General features: G+C 49.5%; 1 protein-coding gene across 1 annotated transcript in view; it reads left to right on the top strand.

The window, feature by feature from the left end:
* The window catches only part of Clrn1 (clarin 1), a 31,430-nt gene that overhangs the window by 808 nt on the left and 12,556 nt on the right, over nt 1-18,066 (top strand). The gene's annotated exons all lie outside the window — the stretch shown is intronic.

Here is an 18,066-nt window from a genome sequence, read left to right as displayed (position 1 = left end):
TATTTTGTTAATTTTTTCATTCTGGCTATTTTTATTATGAGAACATGTAGTTAATTCATTGCTTTGTAATTAAGCTTTTTGAAAGTATAAGCAATTAAGATTCTTAAATATTACTTTTTGTGTAGGAAATTATGGGGTCTTTTAAAAAGGGGAACTTGGGGAAATAGGAAAGCCTTAAGAAATGATTTGAATAATTTTCATGCCTTTGATCTTTAAAAGGGCCAGTGTCTGGCTCCTTAACTAGTCCTACCTGCCCGGACCTCAGCCCATCCCTGCTGAGACCTTTGCTCCTGCTAGCTGTCTGCTCTCACCTTTAATCAATTTAAAATCACTTGGCTACAGAAATTCAAAGTGATCTGCTGGGATGACTGGGAGAGAAATAATGCCTATTTAGTATAGAAAATTTGCAACTGATTGACCTTCCAATCATGTAGCAAATATGAGACAGATTTTCCTGTCGTGTTTTTCTGTGAAATGGAAGTGTTATCCACAGTATTTATAACCTGTTTATCTTAAGAAGAGAATTTAAAAAAAATTACCATGTGAATAGGCAACTCATTAAATGAAAATTAATAAGAAGTCATTTGTTATATCTCTCACAACACACATTCAAAAGTTATTATTATTTCAAAAGGGCTGGTTTGGAACAATCTCAGGAAGACAGTCAGTAAATTACTGCATAAATCACTCTTCAGGAAAGGAGGTTACCAATTGAGGCATTTAAAATGAATTATTATTTTGCCTGGGTTTCTTTTCTCCTGCAATATAGGTAGAAGGTGAAATTAATTGAATTTATTATTAACATATGCAGTGTCTAATTAAATTTCACTGCTGCCTATTTATTTTTCTGTAACATTCCTCATATTTTAGTCATGGGGCACCAACCTTCAACTCACACAGGCCACAAAGTGATATGAATTTTCATATCCAGAAAATCCCTAAGAATTCGTCTCTAGCTTTTCAAGACATTATCATGAACTAGGTTTGAGGAAGTGGACCCCGACTCTTTCTCAACTCTTTCTCCCAGTGGTTTTAGTTCACTAAGGTAATGGGGCTGCAGGCGTTGACCAGCTTTCCTTAGGGGGCGATTTGCAACTGTATTAAAAATGAAAAAGGAAAAAGGATGAGTGAGATGATTTAACCATGAGTCAGGGCTGCTAAAGCGTGATGCAGCTTCTCCAGATGACTTAGCCCACATCAGGGAACGCACAGGATAGGTTCTGGAACCCTTGCACTTACTGAGCTGAGACGGAGATAAACTTTACTCGACATGATTCAAAACAATAACGAGATGTTTTCTGGGCACTTACTGCGCATTAGGTTCTTGGCAGACTGCGTCTCCTTGAATCCTCTCACATTCTTGGGGCTAGATGGGTGACTTTAGTGGCCAGCCCTCCTGTGCTGATCCGTTTGCGAAGCTGTTCTAACCAGGTGCCCCTCTGCTTGCTTTCGGAGGACTAAAAGCCCCCAATCTGTCACAGAATTGCCTTAGTGTCCAGGATACCCTGAACCTCCTCCCCTTTCCAGAGATGTGCATCTGCATTGTGGTGGTGACCCTCTCTGTGTACCATAAACTGTGCCGTCCTCTGCATAAACCATGTGTAAGACACTTGTCAAAACGTCCCTCATTTTAGTGAGGCCCAGAGAAGGATACTAAAGTAACGTTTTTCTGTGGAAGCACAGAAGTTATCTTGTTCACTGGAAGGAAAAATAACATTGGGGAAACTGTAGAATAAACTGATCCAGAGAACTTCAAAGATCACGATGCTCACTTAAATAAGCATCCCTCTTAAAACTTTCTGGTCAATGTACCTTTGGGGCATATTTCACCCTTGGAAGTTTATGCTCCCATTACAATTGGCTTTCTGGTTCTCATTGTTCCATTTGAAATGCCTGTCACTCACTACAGTGAGTGGCCCAGGCCTGTAATCCCAGGGACTCAGGAGGCTGAGGCAGGAGGATTGCAAGTTCAAGGCCAGCATCAGCAATTTTGTGAAACGCTGTTTCAGAGTAAAAAATAAAATGGGTTGGGGATGTATCTCATTAATAAGAGTAATAAAGCAACCCTGGGTTCAATTCCTGGTTAAAAATGTTTCACTAGGCCATCTTCTAAGCAGGCGAGTGCCCTGCTTCTTACTAACAGGAGCATCCACCCTGCTGATATAAAGAATGAGAGCCTTACCCTGTCTCCTTCAGCATGGCTTTCTCCAGCAAGTCCAGGGCCTGTAGAGAGCTCAGGTCAATGACTCTTTCCCATTTCTTCTTGAACTGAACTGATGAAGAGGGCACAGCACATTTCCCAGAACTCCCCCCTTTTCCCATTGTTCCTTTAGAAAGTTCTTCCGTAGAAGCTGCCTGGGGTAGGAGCAATGGAGAAGGCAGCTGATCTAAGTGGCAGGTCCTGTCCTTGCACTGTCATTGGTTAGTATGACTCTATCTGCTGCTGCTGTATGGCTGAACTTTGCTTTCCCAGACTACAGCTAGATCAGCAATGGCCCACAGAAATACAACCCGAGCTGTCAATTCCAGCCATGTGTGTAATGAGAACCGTTCTAGTGGCCATGTGAGGGCACAGCAAGAAGTTGGAGCTCAAGTGAGCTCAGTGGTGTGTTTCCTCTAACCCAAGATATCCAGGATGCCACCGATTTAACATATAATCACTATTAAAAAAAGACTACCGGGATATTTTATTCTCTTTTGTTTTTCTTGTGCTGAATCTTTGAGTCTGGTGTGCATTTCTGGTGTGTGCACCCAATTCACACTAGCCACACTTCAATTTTCATGGCCCTTGAATGAACAGTATAGATTTAGATGTCGATGACCTCTGAATAAATCGGCCATTGACGATGTGCATGTTCTGAGTGCTCTTATGATCTTATTTTGGTTTGGTTTGGCTTGGCTCTGCTATACAGGTCTATGCGTGTGATTTTCATGTGTGATGTTTGTGTCGCTTTTAAACCCAGTATATGCCGTAAGGTGAGGATGTGGATTGGAGGAGACCAACAGGCTGGCGACATGGTCATATTTGTCCCTATTAGTGCTCCCTGCTGACCGCTCCATCTCTTTTAATTACAACAGGGCTCTGCCCTGCGAGCGGGCGAAGCTATGCTGGGAGAGCTTCTGCCTCATTTACTCTGGCGGATTCTCATCCACTGTGGGTCAGTGGTTCATTTTCTAGAGGTCACAGCATTCGTACCTAGGACACAATTCCATTCATTATAATGAAGGAATGTTTTCCTTCCAAGGCGGCATGACCAGCGGACTTAATTTTTCCTGATATGTCACCTGTAAAATTTTAATGATGATGTTTAAACTCCAAATGTAGCCAACAAGACAAAAAAACTGCCAGTTTGGAGCTCAGAGTGTGTGGGTGGGTTTCTGTTTTGGTGATTTGAAACACTGTGGAACATCATCAAAATGCGATACCCAAGAATCATATGGTATCAATCATTCCTCGATATACGGATGGATCTGTTCATTGCCAAGACAGTTCAATGAGCTGGTGAAAACATATGGAATCTCTTGCTTTTGAAATGTGAAAATAAAATTTAACCAGTCATGTATCACAGCTTGCAAATTTAGTCATCCTTTGAAAAGCATTTTAATTTGGACTTTATGATTAAAATTTTGTGAGACTCTTAAGAGAGATTTGGAAAATCTTCCCAGTTTTGAAGAGCAGAGTTTCGTTACCAGAGGAAGAACAGGACCGAACTCTGGAGGGGATGTAGAAACCACTTTGGTACTGCTCATGTGGCTTCCCCAGTGTATTTGGAACAGAATCCTGGGGACTCAGGGTCTCTGTGACCATGGTTGAGAGTTGGTACTTCACCTCTGTGGTCCCCTGTAAGCTTGCCTTTTGTGACCCAACCTGCCCCTGGTGACCCACTGGTCACCATTTGGACACTCTGCCTCTCTCCTATTGCCCTGCCTGAGGCGGAGGAGGAAGGCTTACTTGCCAGCCTGGCCCATGTGGGCCGCCAGCCTGTTAGCCCAGGGGCCCTGTTGTCCAGTCTCCTTCATCTAGGAAAACAGTCCAACAAGTAGAGTTTTCTTTTTATTGAAACAAAAGCAACCCAATGGAATACTGAGCAGTAATGTGTGAAAACAAAGACCTTGAACGTCTTCAGCCTGACAATCCTCTAGCCTTCCTAGACCTTGACATTTGCACGATTACTTCAGAACACCTGCAAGTATTTGAGAATGAGTATTCCCTGCAGGAGACCCTAGTCCCCAATAAGGCAGGGTGTGTATTATTCACCCTGGCACTCTGCAAACCGGGGCCTGAAATGGTGGGTACACAAAGAGTCCCTTCACAAATGTGGAGTTAGCCCTCGTGACCAGAGTGAAGCAAACTGGATGTGTGTGAGTCTCTCCATTTCTGGGCATTAGACAATCTCAGAAGCTCGCTGATTTTTTTTTTCTTGCATCTATAAAAAGGAGGTGAAACTAGGTGATTTCTTAACATCTCTTCCAGTTCAAATGCTCTATGATCTATAAAATGAGAGGCTGGCTGTTCTAGACAAGGTCCTCCCGGCTTTAAAACTGTGTGACCCTTCCTGTGTCTCTTGAAGTCTCCCTCCGTGGACGGATTTCAGCCTCATCATTAGGGTGGTGAGCTCACGGCCTTCACGCGCTCCTCAAACTCATACAATGGCTACTGGTAATCGGCGCCCAGACAAGTTTCCTTATCAGAGTGAGGCTGCTTTTCTTCCCTGTCACTGTCTTTTACTTTCTGGGTGGGACATCACAGATCAAAGAAGGTGCTAGTGGATGGTGGATTCTGGGTGGACAGGTCAGTGGGTTCCGGAGGGCAGGGGAAGCCACAGACACCCCAAGACTGAGGCAGCATTGCTGAGAAGGAAGGAGGAGGAGAAGCAGAGATGCTGGTCCCCGTCTCCCACATTTTCCTCTGTCTGCTTTTCCTGGAGACTCCCCCTCACCCTCACTGGAAAGTCCCTCTTCCCCAGGTCTGAGTCCTTAAACTGATAATGGCAAGAAATTTAGAAATGATCAGTATGTTCTTTACCCCCCAAAAGGAACTACCCAGAACTGATCCTCCAACTGGGAAAACGCTTTTGAGGAAGGAGAAGCTGGTTCTCCCTGCCCAGCCCAGAGGAGGGACCTTTGTCTCCCTTTCCCTGTCAATGCCCCAGCATCCTTCCCCAGGGCACCAGCATTGAGAATGGCCCTTTGGGTGTGTGCTCTGGAGGGTGCGCCTCACCCCAGCCCTTCCCGACCCCACGCCCCCCCCAACACCTACTGGCACGCACAGCCGCACCTTCTTTTTCTTTAAAGAAGTGTCTTAAAATTTAAATTTATTTTTAACTGATACACAAAACCTTAAAAGTTGTGCATGTGTACAGGGGACCCTGTGATGTTTTGATACATGTGTACACTGTGTATGACCTAGGTCAGGATCCACGTAGCTATGTCCCCAAACATTGATCATTTCTTATGGTGAAAACGCCCAAGATTCTTCTTTCAGCTTTTAGGAACACGCAGGATGTCACTGTCATCTCTAGTCACCTGCTGTCAGCAGCACACGGGGGACTTCTCACTCCCCTCTGGAGGCGGCTGAGCTCCCTCCATGACCTCTCCCCACCCGCCACTCTGTCGGCCGGCCAACCACCCTACCCCACCCTGGACCTCTGTGAAGGCAGCTTCCTGAAGTCCCACGGGGCACTGGTCCTCCTGGGTGGCATGTTTCACGTAGCATGAGGATGGCCTAAGTGGGACCTGAGCCTCCTGCGTGAACTTCACCTGGGGAGGATGACCCCAGGTTGTTCTCATGGTTTGTTGCTCTGCTTTCTCTTCTAATTTCTAAGGGCGACTCTCAGACATCTCAGGAGAAAAGACAATGCGAGTTCAGCTGTCTCTTTCTTGGGGGCCTCTCTGGGGCCAGGCATTGTGCATATATTATGTCCCATCCATTCGTGGAGGTGTCAGGATATGATTCCTATTGCACAAAAATAGAAACTGGAAACACAGGCCACAACCGTTCCTGGGGTCACAGAGCCGCTGGGTAGCGGACCGGGATTCAAATTCAGGTGCATATGATAGATACACTGTGTGCCAGATTTTGCCTCCTTAGAATGTGCAGAGTGTACAAAGAGGGGAAGACAGTGTAAGTTAGCCACTGGCTTTGCCATATTTCTTTACTTGATTTCGAGGTGCCAGGGATTGAACCCATGGCCTCAGGTGTGCACACCATGGAACAATGTCCCAGGTCCTCACCTCTCTTTTAAAATTGCTGTCGGTGTTTCCCAAGAGCTCTTGTGTCCATGGGATGGTGTTTGGACCTAAGACTTGAATTCCTTCATGGCCTCTTTATGTTACACTTCACCGCCCGGCATCTGGGCCCAGTGCCTGACCTTCAGTAGGTAGAACAGTCAAGCCCCGCCTTCCTTAGGAATTGGTTGAGCACGTCGCAGGCTTCCATCTCAACTTAAGGTATGCGATTACAATGCCCTGATGTGGACTATCTGGATTTAAGGCACCTCGTTTCACTGACTGAAGATTCCTACCACCCAAAGTCTTCATGACATATCATCAAAGTGCGCAACTGTGACTACAGCAATGATTTCCCCAGCGCAATGGACACAATGGCAGGCTTCTCAGAGGTGACGTGAACAGTTCCAAAGCTAAGCCAGGGATCAAGTGAAAAGCAGGTCTGAGCAACCCAATTCACTTCCAACACTGGGTCCTATTAAGAGCCGGTGGGATAGATATTTGATTGTACTGATAGAATCAACTAAAATTTCACTTTTAAAGTGAAATAAAAAATTCATTTTTATGTCTGAACCATATTAGGGGTTTTATAAAGTTTCAGGCATATTTTTTAAAACAAAATGCATATACATGGACCAATGACAGGCCCACCTCCCATGTAGCTACACAGCGGCATGCCCAGACCCGGTTTGGTGTGAGACTTTTCGGTACAGGTATGAGAGACCTGGCCAGCTGCAGATCTTGTATCTAGCAGACTAATTTATGCAAAGATCATATTTTGCTCCTCTCAGCGTGAGCCCCTGTGGACTAGGAGCAGTTAAATGGGTTCTGTTATCAGTGACACATACGTGCCAAAGCAGCTGCCGTCCCGAGCCAGCATGGGTGATGAAGACTCACCAATGGAGGCTCCAAATAGGCTCAAGTGAGGGGAATCCAATTCTGCCCAGAGCAAGTCAGGTGAGGTGCTGGGAACTCTGAGCTGCAAATGGCTCCATCACACCCCAGTTTCCCTCCCATTAAGTGCTGGGGTGCACTGACCACATAGCCATTGGAAGCCAGGCTTGAGAACAGGTGCATGACCAGGGTGACATTAGGAAGATGGATGCATCAAGCTGACGTCAGGGGACGTCTGTCACTGGACTTCTGTAATGACTGGCTACAGTGGGCTGAGGGGAAAGTCAGATCAGGAGCATTTCTGTAAAAAGAAAGAAATCTTCCCGCTTACTGTCTTTCAAGAAAATGAATAGCTGAGCACCACGGGGCCAGGTACTTTTTTTAAAATACACCCTTTTATGTGAAGAAGGACAAGTTGAGAAGAAAAAGGGAGCCTCTGAGGTGACCCTGTGGCTTTAATCCGGGAAGAAGCTCTGAGCCCTGCTGACGTCATGATCCGGGCTGCCTAGCTCTGAGGCCTTCCCAGATGGCCTTGTCTGCCCTTCACATCTGGCCAGATGCAGGCAGGAAGGGTTATTGAGACTGGGACCATTAGACCAGCGGGCCGTGACCCCGGCTGCATTTAGAATCACCCGGGGAGTCTCACAAATGTGATGCCAAGGCTCTGATTGAATCTGGGCCTCTGGGTTGGGTCTGAGCCTGGAAAGGGCTCAACACCCCCCAGGTGATTCTAAGGCACAGCCAAGGTGACTGAGGGGAGGGTGGCAAAGACTGATGCCATCTAGGGGACCGCAGCCCACACCCTCAGGGATAAGGGAACCCCCCAGAAGGAGGGCGGGGGTGAGCAGCAGGATATACCTGGCTCCCACAGTCGGGAGGTCTCCCTTCAAGCCCAGGCTGGGATCCTGGCTTCTGTTCCTGTAGCTGCCAAATTCTGGGAGGGCCTTTTCTTGGTCCACACTCACCTGACCTTGGAGGGAATGAGGAGGCCGGGATGGATCTGCTGCGGGAAGCTGGGCGTCCGGCCCTCCGCCCAGAAGCCTCTTTACCTGCCCAACCAGTTAGGGAGCCTGCCCACCAGCTGGTCGGCCTCACGGGGTCAACCCTGACAGCTCCGCTCGTCCTTGACAGGGAGGCCAGCTGCCCAGCCCTGCCTGTCGGCATGCACGAAACTGCCCAGTTAGGAGGTGAGCTTGGTGGAAGAGCTAAGCCATGTTCTCTACTCACTTTATCAGGAATAAAGTTAACCTTTGACCTCCTCTGCCCATGTCTCATGGAAGGGCAGTGGCCACCTTTAGAGATTTATTATCCCCAAAGATCATTTTAGACAATCTGTTACAGAGAATTGTCCCAGAAATTGCACAAGGAAAATAGAAATGAGAGTGGGAACCCTATATCAGACAGTGAGGAAAGTGTGCAACAGGTATCAAGGAAGCATTTAGCTGTAAATCCAACATTCCAGGGTTATTTATAGCAATAGTCACCAACCTGGTTGGGAAAAATAGTACGTCTGAGCTTCAAGACAGAAAGTTTGCCAGAGCTCCACGCAACCCAGGACTCCTGCTGGGCTGTTTGGTCCGGATGACAGACACTACCTCACCACCTGTGGGCCCATAGCTGTCACTCACGCCGGTGGATCCTGAGGCTTGAGAATGCAGATGTTCTGGAGGCACTGATTCCCACATTCCCTCTCTTCTCATAGCACAGCCCTCCTGCTGTTCTCATCAGGTTAAAAAATATTTAGGCAATTACTTCCATTTTAAAAAGCGCTTCCAATAAATGATCTCATTTGTATTTCTCCTAAGTCCTCAGACATTTCTCCTTCTTGGTTTTATTTTGAATTAACACATAATAATCATACATATTTTTAGGGCACGATGTGATATTTCAGTACATTGTGTATAATGATCAAATTGGGGTCGTTAGCATATGGATCACCTCAGACATTTGTTATTTCTTTGAGGCAAAACACTCAGACCCTTTCCTCTGGGCATTCTGAATAGAGGATCTACTGTTGCTAACTGTGGTCCCCCGTGGCAGCTGGACGCCAGGCCGTGCTCCTCCTGTCTGACGCACCTGTTGTCCATTCTCCCTGCACCCAGCCCGTCTCTGCTCACCACTGTTCCACCCTCTGCGCTGGGCGCTCAGACCTTCTGCCACCCGCATTTGCTGGTGGGGGACAAGGTGCGCAAGGGCATGGTAGCTGCGGCACCATGCTCTGCCTTGGCGTGGGCAGCCAGTGCCTGGCTGCGTATTTCCTTCCTTCCAGCAACTCCACCCTGTTGGCTTTGGAGATATGATATATTTCACTCACCCATTAATCCTGGTAAATGGGGTCAAGTGTTGGCTTGAATTGAATTCACTAGCTCCCTGGTTAAGACTCATAGGGTAAGAGACAGGCCTGCCAGACCAGAGTCAAGAATAGATAAAAGGCTAACAAGGTGTCCCGATAAAATAGGACGGAAGAACCCAGTGGGTAGAAAAAGTAAATAAATAAAGAAGCCATAAGTTTAGAGACATCAGCTGAAACGTGGACCAAAGGCAGCAATAGGGAGCAGACTAGCCTCAGCTCCACCGCGCGACCAGCACGCTGGTTTCATACAAGAGGTTCGTAGCACAGAAGTTAACTAGTGAGATCAAAATAAACACACAAGACTCAATTACCTTTTTCTTTGACCAGGTCCGAGACGGCCCTCCCTCTAGCTCTCACCTCGAACCACCCGGTGGGGCAGCAAGGCTTACTCAGGACTAGCAGGAGAGAGAGAGAGAGAGAGAGAGAGAGAGAGAGAGAGAGAGCGCATGCCAGGGAGTGGCCTTTTATTGGGGAACAAGAAATTCAGGGGAAAATTCCATCCAATGAAGGTCGAGGGGGGCAGTATTCCAAGGTCAGGGTCAGTGATTGGTCTCAGGGTCAATGGTCAGTCACACCTCCACACGACAGGCTCTCGCACCTGGAGAGGGTGGGGATAGCTCCGACACAGTTTGGCCAGAACGCCTCACACCCAATCAGGGAAGTGCCCAATCATGTGTGAGAATGGCTCCCCACACTCAGCTAAACCAAGACCTCACCTTCCTCCTATGGTCCTTCATGATCTCTAGAAAGCAGCGCAGATTTGACATGGGCGACCCCAGTTATTTGCACCCAGAGGTAAGGGTGGGGGAGTAAAGGGGAAGACTGAGGTCAGGAGACCCTCATGGATCCCCCAGTCCAGGCTAGAGTGTGTGTGTGTGTGTGTGTGCACGCGCACATCTGTGTGTGTGTCTGTGTCTGTGTGTGTGTCTGTGTGTGCCTGTGTGTGCCTGTGTGTGTGTCTTTATGTGTGTGTCTGTGTGTGTCCGTGTGTGTTCGTGTGTCTGTATGCGGGTCTCTGTATGTCTGTGTCTGTGTGTCTGTATCTGTGTCTCTGTGTGTGTGTCCGTGTGTATGTGTGTCTGTGTGTGTGTCTCTGTATGTCTGTGTCTGTGTGTCTGTATCTGTGTCTCTGTGTGTGTGTCTGTGTGTATGTGTGTCTGTGTGTGTGTCTATGTATGTGTGTCTGTGTATGTGTGTCTTGTGTGTGTGTCTCTGTGTGTGTGTCTGTGTGTCTGTGTCTGTGTATGTCTGTGTGTGTCTGTCTCTGTGTGTGTCTGTGTATGTCCGTGTGTGTCTCTGTGTGTCTGTGTCTGTGTAAGTCCGTGTGTGTGTGTGTGTGTGTCTGTGTGCACATGCACAGTGGAAGCTCCCAGCGTGCTTCTGCATGGAAAGTGGAGCTGGAGGGGAGAGAGGTGGGATGGAGTACAGGGGCACAGCAGAGGCGGAGAGGGCAGGGTCTGAGTGTATCCCTTGGGAGGTCAGGCCTTGGACGGGAAAGAAAGCGTCCCTTTCACTAAGAAAGGGGAAGTTGGGCATGGCCCACAGAGAAGGGACGAAGGGACAGGTGAATGGCCAAGGGACTGGAGAAGCGGAGGGACTCTCCTGATCGCACCACATTCTCTGTTTAGTGAGAGTTTAGTTCACAGAGCTGTAGGAGCCCTTGGTGAGCCAGGTGCTAAGATGAGGGGAGACGTGAAGGGACTGAGGGGTGCTTAGGAGTTGGGGATTCTGGAATCTGTTGGGGACACAAAAGGCACTGACCGGAAAAGGCTTTACAAAAAGAGGACATGGATCAGAGGCCTGAGGGGTCAGCACTTGAGCAGGACAGTCTGTGAGAGGCCAGCAACAGAGCCCAGGTGCAGCCCCCACCAGGTGGCCACAGGAGAGCCGGCTCCACCTCAAGTCACACTGAGGGCTTGACTGACTCAGGGTTGGGGGGTCAGACGAGGCTCCCTAGCTCCCGTGGGCTGAGGAGTCCCGGACGGAGGCTTCCTGTTCCGTCCTGTCCTGTGCCTCAGTCCTGCCGTGAGGAGAGGGGCCCTAGGTTCCTCTAGCTGTTCCCTGTGGACTTCTCTGCTTGCAGGCTTGAGGGGAGGGAATGGAGCTCTGAACCAGCAAGGGAAGAACAAGTAACACCTGTGTCACCAAACGTCACTCCTGGGTGGGCACCTTGTCCCTGTACCGAACCCACCCACACAATCCCTCCCCTGGGAATTCACCCCAAAAGCTTATTCCCACCTACCAGCCTCCCCAGAGTGAGAAAGAAAAAGGGGTGCACGGGGGTGCTCACTGAGGCCCGAGCCGCCGTCCGGAGATGATGGAAGGTGACCTACTAGGCCACGTGGTGACTCAGGTGACTCAGTGTGAGGAGTGCCCCATACAGTTATGCAAAGGATAGGGAGGAACACGACATGAGCACCTAGGAAGTGCTCTCCTCCACGGGCAGGAAAGAGCCTCAGGACTGCACGGTGGCCCCGGGAATGCAGAATGTACAGCATGACAGGCAGAGGTGGGAAGGGAGCAGGACTGAAGGGAATCTTGCTCTCCGTGTCGATGGGCTTAGGAGGAGCGACTTGTCTCAGTTTTAATTTCATTGCTATAATGTTCTTCATCAAAATAAATAAATAAATAAATGGTACCCCAGTAAACAAAGTAACAGAAACGGGGTGAGGAACAAGACCGTCTTCATCCCGTCCCCCCACCCTGCTAGCAAAAAGGGGCAGCCATGCTCAGGTTTAAGATAAACCCTTTTCCTAAACCCCAAACTGTGACTCTGGTCTAAGCAGTGGTCACTTTCCTCCAAATGGGCTGGATTAGGCTTTTCCCTTTTTATGGAAGGATTTGAAATTCCACTCCAGTTGCCACTCATCTTTCAGCTGTAAAACCAAAAGAAAAAGAATGCCACACGGGTCCTGGCCCCCTAGCCACCACTCCATGTGTCTCCGTTGACCTGGCTTCTTCCCAGTCTCCTTCCACCCCACGTGCCACACTGTCCCCAGAAGGCGTTCATACCCAGCTCAACTGTGGCTGCTCCACCTAAGGGCACGGTCTGGTCCTTAGCCAGAGACAGGCCTCGGACACTGCTGGCCCCCTGTTCCTGGCCCTGGGCCTCTAACCATCCACCTGTCCCTTCTTTCACATCGTCCTCCTCACCAGTGCAGCTCCAACCCCCTTCAGTTTGGCGTGTCGGCTTCTATCAAGAACCCCCAGACCTGCCAAGCCATCAGACGCCATCCCTGAGGCACAGGGAGCAGCAAGCACAGTGGACCCCAGGTACAGGACCCTGGAGCTTATGAAAACAGCAAACAGGCAGAAGCCAGCCTCGAGGATGGGTCCAAGGTCTGGCAAGTAGTCTGACCACAAGGCCTCGGGGGCCTTGCTGATTCTGGGTGAGGTGAAGGCACACCAGGAGTCCTAGCAGAGGACCGGCAGAAGGCAGCTTGGTTCTCAAAGGTCCCCCTGGCTGCCGGGTTGACAGTAGATGGTAGGACACTAGGATGATGGATGCCCAGGAGGGACAGAGATGAAGAAGGCTAAAGGGGCAAGCGAGAGAGAGGAAAGGAAGGCGCCTCCTGAAGGCTCAGGCTGCCTGTTCCACACCCCAGGGAGGGTGCCCACTAGGTAGCTGGAGGGCAAGCGGGAGCGGAACTCAGGCAGGCTGGAGCTGTCCACGGAGCTCTCCACCAGGGGCCAGAACCTGTCCAGAGTGCTGGGGAGCAAGTGAAGAGAGAAAGGAGGAGAGAGGGGACACCCCCAGAAGACCAGGAGATGGGGGCAGCCAGAGAGGCAGGAGTGAAAACAGGAGGGGGGAGGGTGCAGGCCGCTAAGGTGACCATAAAGAGCCCCCGGGGTGGCAGCTTGGAGCTCTCCAGTGCCTTGGGAGAGGCAGCATCCCAGGGCAAATAGGAAGGGGACGGGGACAGTGCGGGCAGCTCCTCAGGGTCCTGCTGCAGGGGAAGGGATGGGGCAGCAGCTAGAGGAAGACTTGGGGATAATTGTTCTCATGACAAAGACAGTGTGCTTGTGTGCTAGGGGACTGATGGGGGCGGTGACACGGCAGAGAGAGCAGAGGACCCCTCGGCGACACCTTCATGGAGGTGGTGGAATTGGCCGTGCAGAGGGACCATCACGATGGCTCTCTGCAGAGCACCACTACAGCCAGGGACTCTTACACGGTCACCCAAGTCCAAGTTTCCAGATAAGGGAGTCAAGGCTTCAGGAGACCACGGTTGGAAAAGAATTGGCAATGCGAACGCCCCGGTGGAATTTCAAGTGCTTGGTCCTCCCAGGTGCCCAGGGGCACCCCCTCACCTCACAGAAAGGGAGACAGAACCTTTCCCTTTGGGTCAGCGTGGGGACCGGGACCTGGGCACTGGGCTCCGGCCAGCCACAGTGCACGTCTCCTTTTCCTTCCTCCTTTCTGCTCCAGGCCATACGGAAGCTTTCCTGGGTGCTCCTGCTCACTCCAGCTTGTTCCTCCCACCCCGCTCTGGTTGTAGTCAGGGTTGCTAAGGGATGACTTATATACAATAAAATCCACCATTTAAAACATTCAGGTCTAAACATTTTGACTAATGCATTGAGTGTCACAGTCAAGATAGTCCATTTCCAACACCCTGAGAAGTGCCCAGATGCCCCTTGGTGGTCAGTCTCCTCCCCCAATCCCAGACCAGGCCACCACCGACCACTTTCCTGTCCTTATCATGTTGCTTTTTGCAGAATGTCATGTGAATGGGACCTCAGAATACCCAGTCTTTTGAATCCCATTTCTTGAAGTCAGCTTAATGCTTTCCAGATCTATCTCCAGGGTTGCAGAGGTGCTACTTTTTATTGCTGAGTGGCAGTTGATCCTGTGGACCCACCACACCTTTTTAACCCATTCATCTGTCGATGGGTATTAAACTGTTTCTAATTTTCAATGAATATGAATAAAGCTGTTGTAAATATTTGCATGCAGATTTTTGTTTGGACATATGTTTTTTCAATTCTCTTAGGTAAATACCTAGGAATGGGATTGCTAGGTCATTTTCCAAATTCTGGAACAATTAGATATCCATATGCAAAAACAAAAAAAAAAAAAATTAAACTCGACCCCAAATAGTACTCCACACAAAAAATAACTCAGATTCACACATAAACCCAGAATTGAAAAGTTCAGGAAGAAAAACACAGCAGAAAATATCTGTGACCTTGCATTAGTCAAAGACAGCTTAGATTTGACATCTAAAGCATGATACACAAAAGGCAAAAATTGATAAATTGGACTTCATAAAAATGAGAACTGTTCTTCAAAAGACACTGATAAGGAAATGAAAAGACCGACTTGGAGAAAATATTTGTGAATTTCCTATCTGATCAAGGGCTTGTACCCGGCATGCATAAAGACTTCTCAGAACTCAGTAATAATGAACAATCCAATGAAAATCACACAAAAGATATGACCAGACACAGCACCAGACATGTATACGTAACTCAAATAAGCCCACAAAAGAGGCTCAGCTTCATTCGTCATTTGGGAAATGCAAATTAAAGCTGTAGTGAGATAAACGACACAGCCACTAGAAGGCCACCATTTGTAGCAACCTGCCAAGTGCCGAGAGCCGAGAGTCAGGTGGGACAACTGGGACCCTCCTGTGCCTCTGGTGGGAAGGTGAATGGCACAATGGCTTTGGGACGCACCCGGACATTCTTTCAGTTACACGCGCAGAAGTGGGACTGGGGCAAGTCTTTGGAGTGGGGGTTGTTCTATATCTTGATTGTGGTGATGGTTACACAACTTTGTGCATTGTTTAAAACCTACAGAACTAATAAGGAAGAATTTTTTTTTTCATTGTGTTAACTTTAATCTTAAAAATGAGGTGGGTGGGAGGAATAAAAGCAAAGGCAGCAATATCACTGTGTGACTTCAGGCAAGTTACTTAAGTTCTCTGTGCCTTGATTTTAAAAAATCTATAGATTGAAGATAAAAATAATACCTTACTCATCCTGGAGGAGTTGAATGTGTCCATTCATGCAATACGTGTAAAGGACCTGGAGTAGAACAAGTGCTCTGTGGTTATTGGTGGTCATTTCATTCTTCGTGTAATTATTCATATATGGCTCTTTGAAGATGTTTTGTGAGAATGAAGAGAGGGGTGACTGGGGTGGTCGGAGGAGGAGGAGACCAGGGTACGGAGAGTGTGGGACACCAGTGATAAGGGAACAGAAGAGAGTGTCAGAACACACAGGCTAGAGCCACGTTCCCCACAGGCCACCGGCTGCCTGTTCCAGCAAATAGCTCCCTTTCACAAGTCATATCTGGAGGTCAGAAGTGACCTGCGGGTTAGGGACACTCCGCCACAGACCCAGGAGTCCATGTCCTTCTGTGTTGTAATATGAACCCTGAAGGGGCAGAAGGCCAAGCAGGGCCGCCTCCTCCACAAGTTGGAGCCTGTCCCCACCCAGGGCAGCCTCCCATGTGGCTCTGAACTGTCTGCTCTGGGCTTCAATCAGGGAGGGCCACCCTAGTGTCCCAGAGTCCTGGTTTATCATCATGGGCAGGGACTTCTGGTTTCAAGAAGAGGAGGAGGAGGAGGAACCTGACCCAAGGTGAGGGGGATAGTGGGGCTCAGTGTCCCGCTGGGTGATCTCCTGACCCGAGTGGGAATCCCAAAGGCCTCACAGGGGTTAAAGGCTCTGGACTGGTGTCTGCCCCGGCTCCCCTGCCCAGGACACTGACAGAGCCACCTGTACCCACATGTTTCCATTCATAACCCCTCATTCCTAGAGAGGCCTCTCCTCGCCACGCTTTCTGCTAGGGCTCAGATGTGCTCACCTGTCAACAATTGGAGAGGGTTCTGGGGGAAATGACTGGGTTTGGGGAGCCTTGAGCTGATCAGCTAACTAATCCCTGACGGTGACTGAGGTAACTGAGGTGGCAGGTGTGGATGGGGGGAGGCTTTGGGGTGCAGCTGTGTATCGGGCAGTGGAGACCCTTTCTCTCTCCCTCCGCCTCCCTTCCCTCTCTCTCTCCCCCTTTTTCCTTCTCTCCCCTCCCTCCCTCTTTCCTTCCCCCTCTCTCCCTTCCCCCTCTCCCCTCCCCTTCTCTCCCTCCTTCTCCCTGTCTCTCCCCTCCCCTCCCCTCTCTCCTCCTCTTTCCTTCTCTCCCCCTCTGTCCCTCTCCCTGTCTCTCCTTCCCCCACTCTCTCTCTCCCCCTCTCTCCCCCTCTCCATGTCTCTCCTTCTTCCACTCTCTCCCTCCTCCACTTTCTCTCCCTCCTCCTCTCTTCCTCCCTCTCTCTCCCTCCCCCCTCCCTCCCTCTCCACCCCTCCCCCTCTCCCTCCCTTTCCTTCTCTCCCCACCTCTCCCTCTCTTTCTCCCCCTCTTTTCCTCCCTCTCCCTCCCCCTTTCCTTCGTTCCCCTCCCTCTCTCCCTCCCCCTCTCTCCCTTCCCCCTCTCCCTCCTCCTCCCTTTCTCTCCCTCCCCATCTCTTCTTCTCTCCATCTCCCTCTCCCTCTCTCTCCCTCCCTCCCCCTTTCTCTCCCCTCCTCCCTCTGTCCCCTCTCCCCCTCTCTTCCCCTCTTTCCTTCTCTCCCCCACTCTCTCTCCCCCCCTCCTCTCTTGCTGCCTCCCTCTGCCACACTCTCGCACCATGACGTCTGCTTCACCTTGAGCCCCAGGAATGGAGCCTGCTGTCCATGGACTAAGACTCTGAAACCATGGCCATCAAATAGACTTTTCTTCCCTAAAATTGTTCTGGAGGGTCATTTATTCACTGCAGCGAAGCAGCTGACTGAAACACTGTCACAGGGAGGTCACCACATTTTCCACAGGTGGGGAGATGGAGGTGAGCGGTTTTGAACAACTGCTGGTAAAAACGAAGTCTGTAGCTGGCCAACTGTGAGGACCAGCTGTGAGGGTCACAGCTGGGTTGGTTGCACTGAGTCAGTAGTGGGCAGCGCCAGAGCACAGGGTTCTGGGCACAAGACCAGCTGCACCTGGAAATTCACGCCTGCGATGCCCAGGGCAGTGTGACTCCGTGGCTTGCCTGGCACAGGGCCACACAGGGTCCTGAGGTCAGTCCCAGAACAGGAAGGAAGGAAGGGAGGAAAGAGAAAAAGTCACAGTTAGAAAAGACTGTGATGCCCTGGAAAGAGGCAGCGTGCACCATGGCGGCCACAGCCACCAGCAGCTCAGCACCTGAACTTCAGCCTCCACGTTGCACTGCCCCAGCCTCCATGTAGAGCCGAGGACGCACTTGATTTTATCTCCATCCATCCATCCATCCGTCCAACCATCCGTCCATCCATCCATCATCTAACCCATTTCTAACATAAGAACTTTAGAAAAACCACAACTACAAACCATTAATAGCATCAATAAAATCAACATTAACTATGAAATATCATCTAATACCCAGTCCCTATTCAGTTGTCCATAGTTGTATCAAAATTGTCTCTTTATATGTGTCTGGTTCGAGTCACAAACCACAACCACCATCTGCACACATGGTATTTGGTCAACATGCCTCTTAAGTTTCTTTTAATCTATGACAGTCACAGGTTTTAAAAATTTTAATTATTAAAAAAGTATGAATAGATAATGTTTGCAG

The sequence above is a fragment of the Marmota monax genome, unplaced genomic scaffold, assembly GCF_021218885.2.
Source record: "Marmota monax isolate L192 unplaced genomic scaffold, Marmota_monax_Labrador192_F-V1.1 WCK01_AAM20220418_F8-fsc00022, whole genome shotgun sequence".
Taxonomy (NCBI): Eukaryota; Metazoa; Chordata; class Mammalia; order Rodentia; family Sciuridae; genus Marmota; species Marmota monax.
This window is presented reverse-complemented; position numbering and strand designations above follow the sequence as displayed.